Here is a 15,317-nt window from a genome sequence, read left to right as displayed (position 1 = left end):
AAACTAACGTTAGTAACTGGCATTTTCCGTTCGTTCTATGCAAAGAACGTGTCATTCATTCTCTTTTGTTATATTCGTGATAACAGGTATACACACACACTCATACACACTTAGGTGCACCTTCTCCAGCCAATTCACATTTCAAACTTGTTAGTTTATTATTGAATGACCTGATCTGTTCACTTCACCCTAACTAGATAATCATCGATTCTGGATTATTTAAGTAGATATTTGTATGTTTTTCACCCCTTTGTTCATCACCTTTTCACTGTTTATTTAAACTGAATTGAGTGTTTTTCACTATAAACATACATACATTTCTGATGCTGGAGTGCTTTGTGCAGCTTTTATGTATATTAAAATATATTTCACCTGATGATCTCAATGTTCTTCTCTATCATAAAATTCAATCCAATTAGTCAATGAAATAGGGTTGATTGATCTACATAATCTAGTAAGTGAGATGTATTAGAAGCTCAAGATTTTCTAAACAAATTCTATCCGTAAGAACGTACGAATCTTCAACAAATTGAGAGTCTGTTAGGTGTCAAGAAGCATGAGGAGCCGTATAGGTAAATGCATTAAAAAAGTGAGTAGGAATCTGTGTTTATGTGTATGTGTTTTCTTTTAAAAGGCAGAGAACAAGATCTGATTGTTGACTTTCATAGAATCTTCTGCTGTTAAAGACAGAACAGTAACTGTTAAAATAGGGCAAATGTTTGATTAACAAAGAACAGAGAGCACTGTGTCCTGAAAGGCATACCAGAAAGGTACACAAATGATTTGGAATGAGACATACTTGCTTTAAAAGCCTTTTATGGCTCTCTAAATACATACCATGTGGAACACATGCTGCTCCACTGATAGACTATGTTAGGAGTTACTAACTTAAAGTAACGAAATAAATTTAGGAGCTATTACTTAAAGCCAGTGCCATATATATTTGCAGATAATCATCACAATATTACTTTGCCAGGTACTGGGTACCTATTGTTGAATAAAAGGCACAGAATCCTTGTGCTTCTGGTGTTTATAGAGTCTAGTCGGGAATGACAATTTCACATCAAGACTAAACTATGTAAGTACCAACCGTGATATGTGTTGTGAATTAATGGATAAGATGGTAATGGGTGGAAGGACTGCATAAAGTAGTTAGGAAGGTCTTTCTGGGGGAGATATATAAAACCAAAGGATGAAAATTAGCTCTTCTTGTAGGAGGAAGAAGGAGGAAAAAGGAAGCATATTCTAGCAAGTCGGAGCTACTGAAAAGAGGCCACTGTTACTTTAGAGGAATAAATAAAAGGAAGCCTATCCATCAACAAGCTGGAAGGGTCATCTAGAGCTTTGTAGACCATGGTAAGGAGGTGGATATCTTCAAAGGTTAAGGGAAGCATTTGCAAAATTATAAGCAGAGGAGTAGCATGGTTAAATGTATATGTGAATCCCTTTGGGACTGTAATAGTTTATTAAATAACTTCATTCCCTTATGAGACCCGTCTGATGGCTGAAAATCCAAACCAATGTTCCTGTTTGTGGAAGCAAAATTCAAAATTATTATGACATGTAACACAATCTCAACCAATATTTGTGGAGAGTACTTAACGTTATCACAATTATCTTCTTATCATTAAGAACTTATATTGGTTGGATAAATACGGATATGTACCTTTCTCGAGAATACTGTTTTTAATCTTTTCTCCTACTTTTCTTCATTGTTTAAGTAATAAAGATAAAACAAAAGGAAATACAACAAATAATAAATAAAACTGATTTTTTGATGATGAATTTACCATAAAAATATTAATAGAACACTAAAACTAATTTTTTTCAAGTGAAAGAAGCCTACCCCTTAAGGAAAGAATATAACCAAGAGTAAGAATCTTGCCACCAATGTTCAAAAACAAGATTAAAACCACCAAGGACAATAGACAAAACCTAAAATCTAGTATGCACCACCTCCGGGAACCTCATCCAAAGAATGTTCTTACCAAAACTATATTCGAGTCTGATGCAATGGGAGATAAACTCCTAAACTCAAAATGATAACAAAATATTGCTAGGTTGACGAAGCTCAATCATGCAGACACGAGTGAATTTCTCAGATTGGTTGAAAGTTCAATACATACCTATGAAATACCCTACTGAAGATATACCACATAATCTATTGAGTCATGAAAATTAGAAATAAACTCAGGAAGCATATTGGCAAGTTCTGATGGACCGTTACTCCCTGATAGTTCCAATGAGTTCACTGCCCAACGTGCCAGTGAGTTTACAGTTTCCCTGACATGGTGTGGGGACCTCTGCTTGGAAACTGTGATGGGATCTCTGCCTATAAATCGAGACTATAAATCGCCACTGGTACTTCTACCAAAATTTCCAAAGAATTACATGCTATTTCATGAAATGAAGATGGTTTATTATTATTAGGGCAACAAGAAGGAGAAAGTAGCAACATAAAAAAGAAGAAATTACAAGATTCTAGAGCATCACAGGACAAAATTATTTTAAGACAGCAGGTTCACTGTTCTTATGGGAAAAGTAAGTTGCTCCACTGAAAGAGTGAAGACTAGAACCAGAAAGCCTGATTTTCAATCTTAGCTCTGTATTTTACAATATACGTGACTTTGAGTACTTTACTGAACCTGCCTCAATTTCCTCATCTGAAAAATGAAAATAATAATGCTTCAACATAGGGTTCTTGTGAATATTAAGTAAATAACACTCATAGTAAATAAATAAGCAAGTAAGGGCTAACCAATTGCTCCACCCTTCCTCCTATGAAAACTCTGCATTTGTACAACCCCTTGGAGGTCCTTCTAATCACTAGATGGGTTGTTGCCTGATGGATGAATTGTTTATTTAAAGACAATTAGATCTTCAAATTTCTCAGCTGAATTTTGTTTTTTAACACCAGTATGAATCCAAAAATTAAATGAAACCCCTCTCTTCAGTGTGAATGTGCATTCTGTACTTTCTGTGCAAAGGAGTTTAAACTTACAAACTGGTGTTTTGGTATCATGATTTTCCACAATTCCCCCCCACCATGTACCTTAACTATGACAGATATCATTTTTAAAACCAAGTTCATTTCCTAGAAGATCCCTTGCTTTACGACATGGCCAGGTAGAATATATTCTGTGGCTTTTCTGCTTCACCTCGTCATGTTCAATGGCCTGAAAGATTGAGCAGTTTAGCAGTTTACTGCTTAATTGTGAAGCTTGACTCGCTTTTCATTAAGAGCAGTAACACCCAGAATCTTAAGGTTCTAAGTAACAAAGATAGAAAGGGCATTCATTACCTTTAGTATATTAAGGTGGGGATGTCTTGTGAGTGTGTTCATTAAGATGGTTTAGAACCATAATATCATCTAGTAACATAGGTAACTAATCAAGATTATGTGCCTTCGATATTCACTTATTGTGCAATCTAGAAAGATCCTGAGCCACTCCCCTCCTTCTCCAAATAAAAATAAATGAATCCAACCCTTGCCTATTATTTACTGGTACTTCCTCCTAAACACACAAGGCTCTGGGTCGTTGTCCAGACAATGAATTCATCACAAAGTGTTATACTCTGAAACACGGTGTCTGGGCTTCTAGGTTCTCTAGTTTCAAGTTCCTGTCCTAGTGAACTCCCTGACTCTTTACAGGTCTCAGCAAGAGCTGCTTTGATGTGCCCCACAGAGGAGCTCTTGATCCAACGGATATAGGGAAAACCTTCCATGATACAGATGCTGGAGAACCGTCAAAATGCAAGGAACGGTGGGGACTGAGAGCAAAACAAAAAGGAAACAGCAATTGTAGAGATAAGTTTTCAGTGAGAACGAGGTTTTACGTTGAAAAGGAAAACACATTTTAACAGGAAGGATATTAAAATAAGGTGGTAATAACAAACCCCACTCACAGACCTTTTCTTTTGAAGAGTTCAAAGCACTCACATATACATGATCTCACATTCCCCTGAAGTACAAAGCCTATTTTACAGAGAGTGAAATGAAGAAACTATGACTTGTCCATTGAGTCTATATCAGGTCAAGAATATAGGCCTTCTATCTCCCAGATCAATGTTCTATTTTTTCTGTCCTCTGCTGCCTGAATTTTTAACTGCATACTAAGTTAAATGCAAGCACAGACAATGTGAAAAATCAAAATGTAGGGAATGTGAAATGAAAACATAAGGGATGGGAAAGGTCTTCTAACTGATAAGAAAGAGACCGACTCAAGTAATGGTTTGCAAAACAAGCTATGTGCAGCACTGCAACTGAAGGAGTTTCTTAGCAATACATATTCCAGGGTCTCTCTGGGGCACGACTTAATCAGCATCTCCTGGGCATAACCGGAGAATCTGAATTTGTAACAAGGACCTCAGGTGATAACCAATTCAGGGACCAGCATCTATATTAGTAGACACCAACTCAATGAACACACTCATAAGACATCCGCCAATCCCCATGACTTTAATAAAACACATAATTTCCTTATTATGTTATTCAGAATCTTAAGATTCTGGGATATGACTACTATTAATGAAAAGAGAGCAAAGCTTACCAATTACGCAGTAAACTGCTAAACTGCTCAATCTTTCAGGCCATTGAACACTACATGAAATGGAAAAGGTAATTTGCAACTTAGTACGCTCAAGACCTGACGGAGCTCTTTCTCCCTGTAATAGCAGTCTTACATGACAGAAAATATATTTAAAAGACAACACTACTCCACTTTCAAAAGCTTGGAGCAATAGAAACTATACCAATAGAAATCTATACTAACATCTGGAACAGTGCTTCTCAAATTCTAACATGAATAGGAATCACCTGGGAATCTTGTTGAACTTCGGATTCTGATTCTGGAAATCTAAGGTGGGACCCAATATTCTGTATTTCTTACAAGCTCCCAGATGATGCTGATGTGGTTGGTCCCCAGCCTACACTTTAAGTAGCAAGAATCATGAAGCCATAGTCAGAAATAACGTCAAGATGGGTAGTAGTCTGGAATGAACTCTCAGTATACATACTCAGCACTTGATAGAACATTCCCAAATGAATTCTTTATGATGAGCAACTTCTTTTTCTCTGAAAGCACATACAGTATTACTCACCTCTGAGAGTCAACACTAACAGCTTTAAAACTACAAACATGACATTGTCAAGAATAATCCCCAAACAGTAATTCATCTTTTTCATCTCATTGTTGGGGGCTCATTTTCAATATTCTTCAGTGCTAGGCTACTTATAGGTATTATCCTACAGCAATCACAAAGAGTACATATTTCCAGTGCTACTTCACAGGACAAAACCTAAAGCACAGACAAGTCAATTCACATAAAATAATCTGGAGGGCACAAAACAGTATCTTAACTCTTGTCCAGGGTTACTCTTTCATGTCTGTTGTTTGGTACTTGAGGCAATGTAACTAGCATATTCAGGATTTAATTCCTGAAAGACTTGGGCATATTCTAGGATGTGTGTTACTCTCAATACTAACTGAGAAGACCTTCCACATAATGCCATATCCCCAAAGAATAAAAACAGATGATTTCAAACCCTAGTATAAGAAACATTTCTCAAGAATAGAAGTTTAGTCATTGTGAAATTATTAGTTTGGATTCTCCTCTAAACTGTTAAGGATGTTCCATTTTATTAGCATTAATATGAAAATCTAAAAAAGGTTCAGGGAATTTCCCTCAATTTCTCAAGATCCATCTTAACCATCTTCTCATTCATAAACACTTCCCAAATGATTCAACCCAAGAGTAAACCTAGCATTCCTCTGTGCTACTCTGAAACTCTGTCTTCCTCTGAGGATCTTTTCCACATTGTCTTTTATTAAAACCCTGTGTAAATTTTACTTTGCAGTTATATTATAATTGCCTTAAGATCGAGATCAAAACTCATGCATCTCTGTACCGCTCTAACCCCATGCAGAATATCCAGTCAATTAGTAAATATCTGCTTAATAACCAAAAGAACATACCTGTGGGGGAGGAGAAACTTTCCTCTACCCTCAAGGTTCTTTTGGCTGGTGTAATCAAATAGACATGAGATAGATTAGGAAGAGAAAAACAACGAAATTTAATTCATACTTATGTATGGGTACCCTACATACATGAGAGAGTCGGAGACCACACATGTAGGAGAGGTTCAGAGACAGAAAAGAAAGGTGAGTATGTAAGACATTCTGAGCTAGAGATGAGGTAAGGTGACTTGGGAGCTTCAAAGGGTCATTGCAGAATGATAAGAAGAGCAGACACTTAGTAAATAGCAGTTTGTTCTCCCCATTATGGGCAAGGCCCTTAATTCAAGCTCTTCCAGGTAGTCAAGGGAGGGACAGAAGTTTCTCCTAAGCCTATAGTTAAAGCTGTCCTTAACTCAAAACAATCCACATACCATAGAAGCACATTTTGGAGTGACTAGCTCTGTACCCCCACAAACCACTACAGCTCTGGGAGTCCAGGATGCTGGATTTAATAGGCAGAGCCATAAAGTGGCAGAGAAATATTAAGAGGTACATAGATATTTTGCAGATAGTATATTTTGAGTGGTCCTCTGAATAAATTCAATTATTCACAAACTCCTAGAACTTCTGGTTACATTAAGCCAAACTAATTTAAAGGACACTACACATATATGCTTTGTATTAACGTAAATTCTATACTCTCCTGCCAACTTGATAGCAAACACTCTCCTCATACTAGATGTCATTTTGTAGGTCTCCCTAGCATCAGGTTGCCAGAAAAAACAGAGGCCACCCAGTTAAATTTCAATGTCAGATAATAAACAAATAATATTTTAGTGCAAATACGTCACATACAATATTTGGGATATACTCATATATAAAATCTCAGTATGTGTCATGCAATATTGTAGACAATGACGACAAAAATCAAAGAAACTTTGATAAAAGAGCTAAATCATCCTTGCCTCCAGAAAAGGCTTCCTTAAAAAAGGCCAGATTGTACCTAATTCAAGTGACTTTTAAAATTTCTGTCAGAAGAGATGTGTTATTCCTTATCCTACTTGACAGAATTTTTACGTGTTATAAAAAGCGTTTATTTCGGGTCTATCCATATTTCAATGCACAGCGGCCTTTTATCCTCGTAGCAGCATTTCATTCACTAGTAGAGATTAAACATGTTTTCATAATTCAAAAAGGACTGAGGTTTTCAAGACGCTACAAAAAGTTAGCTAAAAGATGCTACTCTTTTACTCTATTTGTTTTCATGGTGTACCACCTCACAGTGCACGTGAAATCAGCTCTGAGCAATGCTTTGTTTTTCTCCTTTAAATGTTACCTTTCAGAGATCTCTGCCATCACTTGAAAAGATCTCCTTTACCAAATAAATGTATTTCACTTTTAATAGTTTTAACCACAGTTTTTCTTCTTCAATGACTAAATGGACATCAAAGTAAATGAATAAAATCACCAGTACCGATCAATTAGACATTGAAAGATATTTTTTGGTAATTATGGAATCAGACACCTACAGAAAAACTGTCACAGAAAAGGAGTCAAGGAAGGTGATTTAATTTAGATCCAGGTCAGTAGATCTGGCATCTAATAAAGTTATTCATTTTTGAAATATGTACTTTGTTGTTATCCATGTCTACATGTGAGGCATTTGAGATTACTGACACTGTAGAATGATGGAATGAAAACCAGGTGATGAGAATACCTCAGGGACAAAAACAAAAAAGGAATTGCAGGTAGATAACCAGATCAACTTTTAGAATTTGGAAATATAATATTCAGCCTTAGTGACGTAGAGAGGAGCAATCTACAAACTAAAATCAATGAAAAACTGAAATTCTGAATGAATAAAATTTTGTTAAATCCACTCATCTTTCTTTTTTTTAAGCTGAAATAATCTGATTAGTATTTACTCATTTAGGGTAACTGGTTTTTTAAGGGAATGTGGGGTGATTGCATCTTCAAGTGGTAGGAAAAAACACAACTAAGGTCATATCTGAAAATTTTCAACTTATGATTCACTTTTGAGAAAAAGATGTTCCCTATGAAATATTCAAAAGAAAAAGATAAGCCTTCCTCTAAAATAGAAAGTAAATTAAGGAAAGGGAAATAATTTATATACACAAAAATGAAATGGAAATCATGGCTAAAAGTGATCTTTTTCCAAGACTTGATAACTATTGCTGTACAATCGTATTGCTGTTAAATCTGAAATTTCTAATAAATAGCATATACAAATATAGGTAGTGCAACTGTGGGTTGTTTTCTTGATGGACTTTAATATCCTGGGTAACGTTTTGTCTCACGTTGGGAAATATCAACTTGAACTATTAGGTCTATTTCAAGGTATTACAGGCAACTGATTTATTAGGTATTGTTTAAAAGAACATGTCCCATAACATACACAAATCTAAATGTATCATCATGGCCCTCACCCTTTTAGAAACTCTGTACTAATGCACTGCGTACTTGGCTTTTTCAGATGTGTTGATAATTAAGTGCTTATCATAAAATCTGTTCTTCAGAATTAGCAGAGCACACAGTCCACGTTTTCTCACAGAGCTCTTTGAAGATAGAGACTGAGCAGTACCTACAGTCATTTAACCAGTTACTATATCCACTGTTATTTCCTTCAGCCAGAGTTATATATTTTATGTCTAAAAGACTTAAACACTATTATTAACAAACTTTAACATGAATTCATAAATCTCCGAATGGATACTTGTCATCACATACACTACCAAAATACATGTATTGTTTTTCACATTCTAGAGAACAAGTTGGTAGACAATGATTACATTAATGATTTTTAAGTAGCTCTTTAATAATAAGGGAGATTGAGCATTTATTCAAGTATTCATTGGACATATGATGAGAACTGATGCTCATTTATCATTTTAAAATCGTATCATATAATGTTAATCACACACACCCACATTATGTATATTATAAATATCATATAATGTCATATATATATATATGTATGTATACATACACATACACACACACATATACACATATATAGGTAAATAAATACCGGGGGTGCCAAAAAATGTATACAAGTGGACACTTTGGCCAACGTTGCTCAGGCAGTAGTTCACCATAATCAGAAGTGTCTGGATACTGATGGGAACCACTTTGAGCACCTCTTGTAAATTGCAGAAGTCAAATGTGACTTGTATTCATCTTTCATTATCGGTATATATTGAGTATTACAATTTTAATACAGTTTTCCTTTCTTAAAACGTGCATACATTTTTTGGCACCTTCTCTATATGTATACATTATATATATAGTTATATCTAGGTTTACAAAACAATAAAAACTGGAACATAATCATAGAATCATATAGTATGATTAGAAATAAATTGCTCTCTATGTATAGAAATATCTAGTGTGTATGTGAAAGAATGATAGAGAGATAAAATAATATTTATGATATAGGTCAATATAGATATATGAATGTATGAATATATATGGTATATATATGAATATGTATGAATAAACGTATTCAGTTTTGTTTTGCTAGTTTTTGAACTTATATAAAATGGTATCTGGCCACAAGCAGTGTTCTTCAGTTTGTTTTTATTTAGTGAAAATTATGCTTATTTGATGCATCCGTTACAGCCAACTGTCATTTATTCAAATTCACTATTGCAAAACATTCAACTGTATGAAAAATCTACAAATAATTTAGCTAACCTCCTGTGAACAGAGGTTGGTATTTCTTTCCCTATGTGCATAGAGGTTGGGATTTCTTTCCCTAAGTATTTTTGTTTTTGATTTTTATATCGGTTCTTTGCTTTTTCAAAAAATACTACTATAAACCTTTTTGCACATGCTTCCCAGTGCACCCATAGAAGACATTTTTTCCCAAGGAAATTATGCAGTCATTGGGATATGAGCATCTGATGGTGCCAGAATTGGCCAAATTCAGTTCAAAAAATATGTATTGAACATTTTTACCCCTTATAATATTTCTTGTCTTAACATATGTTTTCTGAGATTAATAAAGTGACCTCATTTGTTCCTTTAGTTACTATGTGCCTCGTGTAAATTCATCTATCCTTATTTTTTTGTTATTGAGGTTAAATTTAATTACACTGAGTCAAAGGATACGTTCTCTGTGATATTGTTTTCTTGCTATCTGATTTTCTTTAGCTTCATATGTGTCAATTTTTCTAAGTATTTTATATCTGCTTTAAAAGCATATGCATTCTCTAGTTGTTGAGTAAAGAATTGATACATTTCCATTAAGTCAATTTATTCAAATCCGTATATTTCTTTTTTCTGTTCAACATTTAATAAGAGAGATTTCTTAAAATTTACCACTTAGTTTGTGGTTTGTCATATTTTCCCTGTAATTTTTTATGAATTTATGCTTTACATACATATTATTTATATTTTATAGCTTTAGAATTGTTGTTATCTCCGTGAAGAACTGAACCTCTTAACATTATGCAAAGACTTTTCCCTCATATGCTTTTTTGTCTCAAAATCTAAGTTGTATGAGATTAATAAAGCTACCTCAACTCTCCTTTGGTTTATATTTCCTGTAATATCTCAGTGTATATTTTTTATTTCACACTCTCCATAGCCTTATATGTTTTTAGTGTGTATCCTATAAACAGCTTATAGTTGAATTTTGTTTTTAAATAAGTCTGACAGTACTTTTTAAGTGGGAAGTTTAATAATCCACAGAAGTTAAGATTGATACCTGGAGGGTTTTTTGTTTGTTTGTTTGTTTGTTTGTTTGTTTTTAACATCTTACTTTTGATATTCTATTTGTCCAATTTTTCCCATTTTAAAAAAAATTTCACCATTTTAAAAAAAACAGATTGAATTTTACGGAAGTTCTTTATTTTGTTATTCCATTTGTTTTCCTCTATAGCTTTGGAATTCATGTACTTATTTCCTATTCATTCACTGGATAGCCTTAACAGTTTCCCAGTATGCATAATAAAGTCCTAACTCACCAACTCCAGACAATTCAAGCACCTTAGAACAAGTTAATTCTTATCACTTTCTGAGCAAACCTATATAATAGTATTGCCCAGGATCTTTGACTCTTTTAAACTGAACAAATTAGGCTGGCTATGGTTGTTTAAATTTACTCACATTTCTCTATTCTTTGCTTATGTGAAAATATCTTTGCTCTTATTCTTGCAAGACAGTTTTGACAGCTAGATAATACTAGGTTAACTTTTTTTTCCTTTTTTCAAAACTTTGAATAGTATTCCTACCTCTTCCAGTTTCCACTGTTGTGATAAAAAGTCTGCTGTTAACCTGTGTGTTCTGAATAGGTGATAACGTAGTTTTTTTTCTAGTTGCTCTAAAAGACCTTTCTGCTGTGGCATTCTAACTTTTACTACAATGTGTTTATGACTGAATTTATTTGTATGTATCCTGCTTAATATAAGCTATGCTTTCTTGTAGCTATATATCTATGTTTTTTATCTGTTCTAGACAATCTTCTGCCATTATCTCCTCAAATACTAATTGCCTATCATTCTCTATATTCTTTTCTTTCCTTTCTGGGACTCTAATTAGATACATATCAAAAGAGCTTCCCCTATCTTACTATTGACGTTTGATACTTTCCATCCGTTACCCTCTCTTAACATTTTGATTAATGTCGCCTGATTTAACTTCTAATTAACTCATTTGCTCTCCATCATTCACTAATCTATTATTTAACCTATTGTACATTGTACCTTTCAATAATTGTATTTTCAATTCAAAAATATGATTCGTTTCTTTTTTTGAATATTCCAGGTCATGTATGATCTCATATATCATGATCAATTTGTAAGTCTAATTTTTAAAACATGTATTTTTTTTTTAATAACTGAAAACTACTGTATCTGAAGTTCCTGGTTACCTAAAGCTATTATTTGCATTTTCTACTGCTATCACATATAGTGCTTTATATCCCTGTCCATATGGAGAATTTTTATAATAGTGAGCTCATATAATGTTTATCTTAAGGCCTGGATATCATGGAGGTGAAAACTAGAGTACATTCCTTTAGATAAATTTGTGTTTACTTCTGACAGGAGTCAGAGGAAGGCACTAATGCGGAATCCCTTTTGCCACCATCAAGGTGCCAGCTTAAGTAAAATTCAAATTCTGCATAACTTTTTTGCCAGTGACTCCAGGCTTGGTCTCCTGATCAATTGTGCCATCAATACTGACATTTGCCCTCCACGCAACCTCACATTTCCATGTTTGTTATTCACTTGTTTTCAGTCTGGGTTTAGTTCACTCTTGGTGAAGGGGAGAAGAGAAAAGCTCCAGAAATTTTCCTTAATTCATGGAAGTCCAGCAAGGGATTAAAAAGTATGTTTTATCTAGTATAGTTGTCTCGTGAGGAGATAATCCTCCTACTTACTCCAGAAACATAAGTTGTAACACTGAAAATTTTGATGAGGAGAATGGTAGCTAATTAGAGAATTAGCTAATTAGAGAATTGATTAAATAATAAGAGAAATGTAGTGTGAGGAACAAATTCATGAGTGGAATATAGTAACTCAGTCATGATGTGAGCTAGGGGTATCATAAGTAAATATGAAACATTAAGAAAAGAGAACTGACCAAGTTCCAGTTACTGACTGGATAATGTCTGGAGTTCAACCCAGGTTAAATCTGGTTCTTTGGGAAAATGCCCATGGAATGCTATCCACACTAAGGTTTTTCATTCATAGCTCTAAATTAATTCTCCGGCTTCTCAGCTGTAGTTATTTTATAGCTCCATGATTTCACATACTTTACAGTTCTTAGCTTATACTACCATTTTACTGCACTGAAAGTCTTGTATATAAAACACTGAGAAGCCTAGAATATTCTAGAATATTCCACACCAATAACAGAATTAAGGTGAAAGTTTCCCAACATATATAATATGAATAAACATAAATTTAACTAGAAAGATATTATTGCAATATGGTAAACTTGTCCTTTTGTACTATCTTCAAAATGTGGCATGTAAGGAAAATGCTTTGACAGCAAATCAAGTTTTCAGTATCCACGTGACTATTTCCTTTCACATCCCTGGAGCCTCTATTGTCATTCAGCTTTTGGTAGAGTGTCTTTATACTTCCTACCAAGCTGGGACTCCTGAAATTGTAATTCTCCAAGTTTCGAATATTTTATAAGAATTCATAAAAAGATTAGAGATAAGCTACTCAGTATCTTAAGGACCTAGGATCACACAAACTCCATCAGGTTTTAAGAATAAGTGAAAAAGACGACTTTAATGCCCTAAGGACAAATGATGTTCAGTTTTTTATCTAATAACTGAGAGGTTGACTTAAATCCAAAATACACAGACAATTGTCATTTTGTGTAGAACTCTAGGTTCTCAAAGGGGTTCTAAGACAATATAATAGTCACGGATTAAACTGTAACTTACCATGGAAATCTCAGCTTATGAAAACTATGGTGAAGTCAAAAACTCACAAGGATTTCAGTTACTTAAAGATATTCACTGAGCACCTATTAGCTATCCTGGCACCATGCTAAATAATGTAGACACAGCAATAAACAAGACTAATCTCTTCCCTCTGGAACTTACTTTCATTGCTCAGTATTTAACTAAACTCTGAGATTATTCAGTAATATTTTTATTCATACCTTTATTTCTTGGGATTTTTTTCGTTTGTTTAACCAAAGCCTACGGAACTATTTTTCCAGATGGGTTTTCAAGCAATGGCCTCAGCTTCCTTGAGAAAAACCACTCATGTAAGGGATCTGGTATCTAGACATGTCATACAGTTATTGTGAGTATGTGTGTGTGGAGGGGAGGGGTTGGCTGATTACCTCATAAAGAAAGCCTCCTCCTTCAAAAAAGAATAGATTATCTAAGCTTTACATAACCTAACAAATGTGCATGCACAGTACACACACTAGTAAAGCTCAGAAGAAAGCTAATGTTTGCAAGTCCCAGAAATAAATTAACATGCAGCTAACATCAGAGGAGCCAGAAACACTCACTGCAAGTGTGAACATATTTGATTGCAGTACTGTGTCTTTCCTAGGGCTGACCTTATAAATTAAACAGTGTAAATCTCAAGGAAGTGTTTTCTGATCATTTAGTTGCACTGTGAATATTAGGATGCCCATCAAATTAACATCTAACATTATTAGCCTATTGTTGGACACGAACGGCTTCATTACTGATGGCTGAGAAAACATACACACACCAGTATGAACACACAACATTCAAAAAGAATGGGAGGAATTGCTTAAAATCTTGGAATACAAAAATTAAAATTACTAGATTTTTAAACTAGGATATTGAGTTTACATATGGAAAGGCACTTAAAAATCATAAATAAAGCTCTTCACTTTGATGCTTAGAGGAATAATGACAAGAAACCATCCAATAAGCACTAAATCGTACATGAACTTGCTATACTCCCAGGGTTTTGCTGAACTAATTTCTACTTATATAATCAAGTCTCAGTTTAAACAGGGAGGCATTTCCTCATCTACCATACTGGCTTCTGTTGTCGTTATATTCAAACACAGTGGTCTCTGCTTCACCTTTTATGACATTCATCACTCTTATGATGATGCTAAGATCTCCTACTAAACTGTAAGTTCCATGAGGGTGCTGACTATGTTTGTTGTGTTTTCTCTTTTGTCATCAATGCCTGGCACCAAGTGCATTTTTGGAATTAATTAGCTAAGGAATAAATAAATAAATGAAATAAAGATATGTATCCTAAACTCATCTCTCAAAAGTATGAAAGATTAACTGGGAAAATTAACGTTTGTACAGAGAATAGTGTGAAAGTGGAAGAAAATACTGACAGACCCTCTCTGTTTACAAATCTGAAATAACGGCAGCAGCTTTACCTACTTAGAGGAGTGAGTGTACAGAAATCCAGAGTCACACATATTACAGAATTCTCACCTTCGGCTTATTGTTTGTATGCAAAACAAGGATTTTGCCCAATTTTTAAAAGCATAACGAATGTCCAATGTCGTTTTAAAAGAAAAAGGAGCAACATGCTCTCACACTGATTGTTTTCCACTTGGAACAGAGAATATAACAAATTCTAGTGGTACCTTTTATTTGGTACCTTTCAAAATTAATGCTCTTTCAAAGCTAACTTTTGAAAGAGTTCTTTCAAAAGCTCTTTCAAAAGTTATGGAATATGGAGCCATACTTAGCAAGGACAAATAAATGAATAGTGGCAAATTAATAAACTCCATATAGTTATCAGCATCACTGCAAATTTTAAAATATACTCTGTAAATGGTACAAAACAGGTATGAAACAGAGGAGTAAATGGTCTGAAATAAGTGACCAAATTAAAATCTGTGGTTATCACATCTATAAAC

At 34.3% G+C, this 15,317-nt stretch overlaps 1 protein-coding gene across 5 annotated transcripts in view; it reads right to left on the bottom strand.

Annotated features, from left to right (window-relative positions):
* The window catches only part of TRPS1 (transcriptional repressor GATA binding 1), a 240,607-nt gene that overhangs the window by 164,192 nt on the left and 61,098 nt on the right, over nucleotides 1-15,317 (bottom strand). The gene's annotated exons all lie outside the window — the stretch shown is intronic.

The sequence above is a fragment of the Rhinolophus hipposideros genome (genome assembly GCF_964194185.1).
Source record: "Rhinolophus hipposideros genome assembly, chromosome: 13".
NCBI lineage: Eukaryota > Metazoa > Chordata > Mammalia > Chiroptera > Rhinolophidae > Rhinolophus > Rhinolophus hipposideros.
This window is presented reverse-complemented; position numbering and strand designations above follow the sequence as displayed.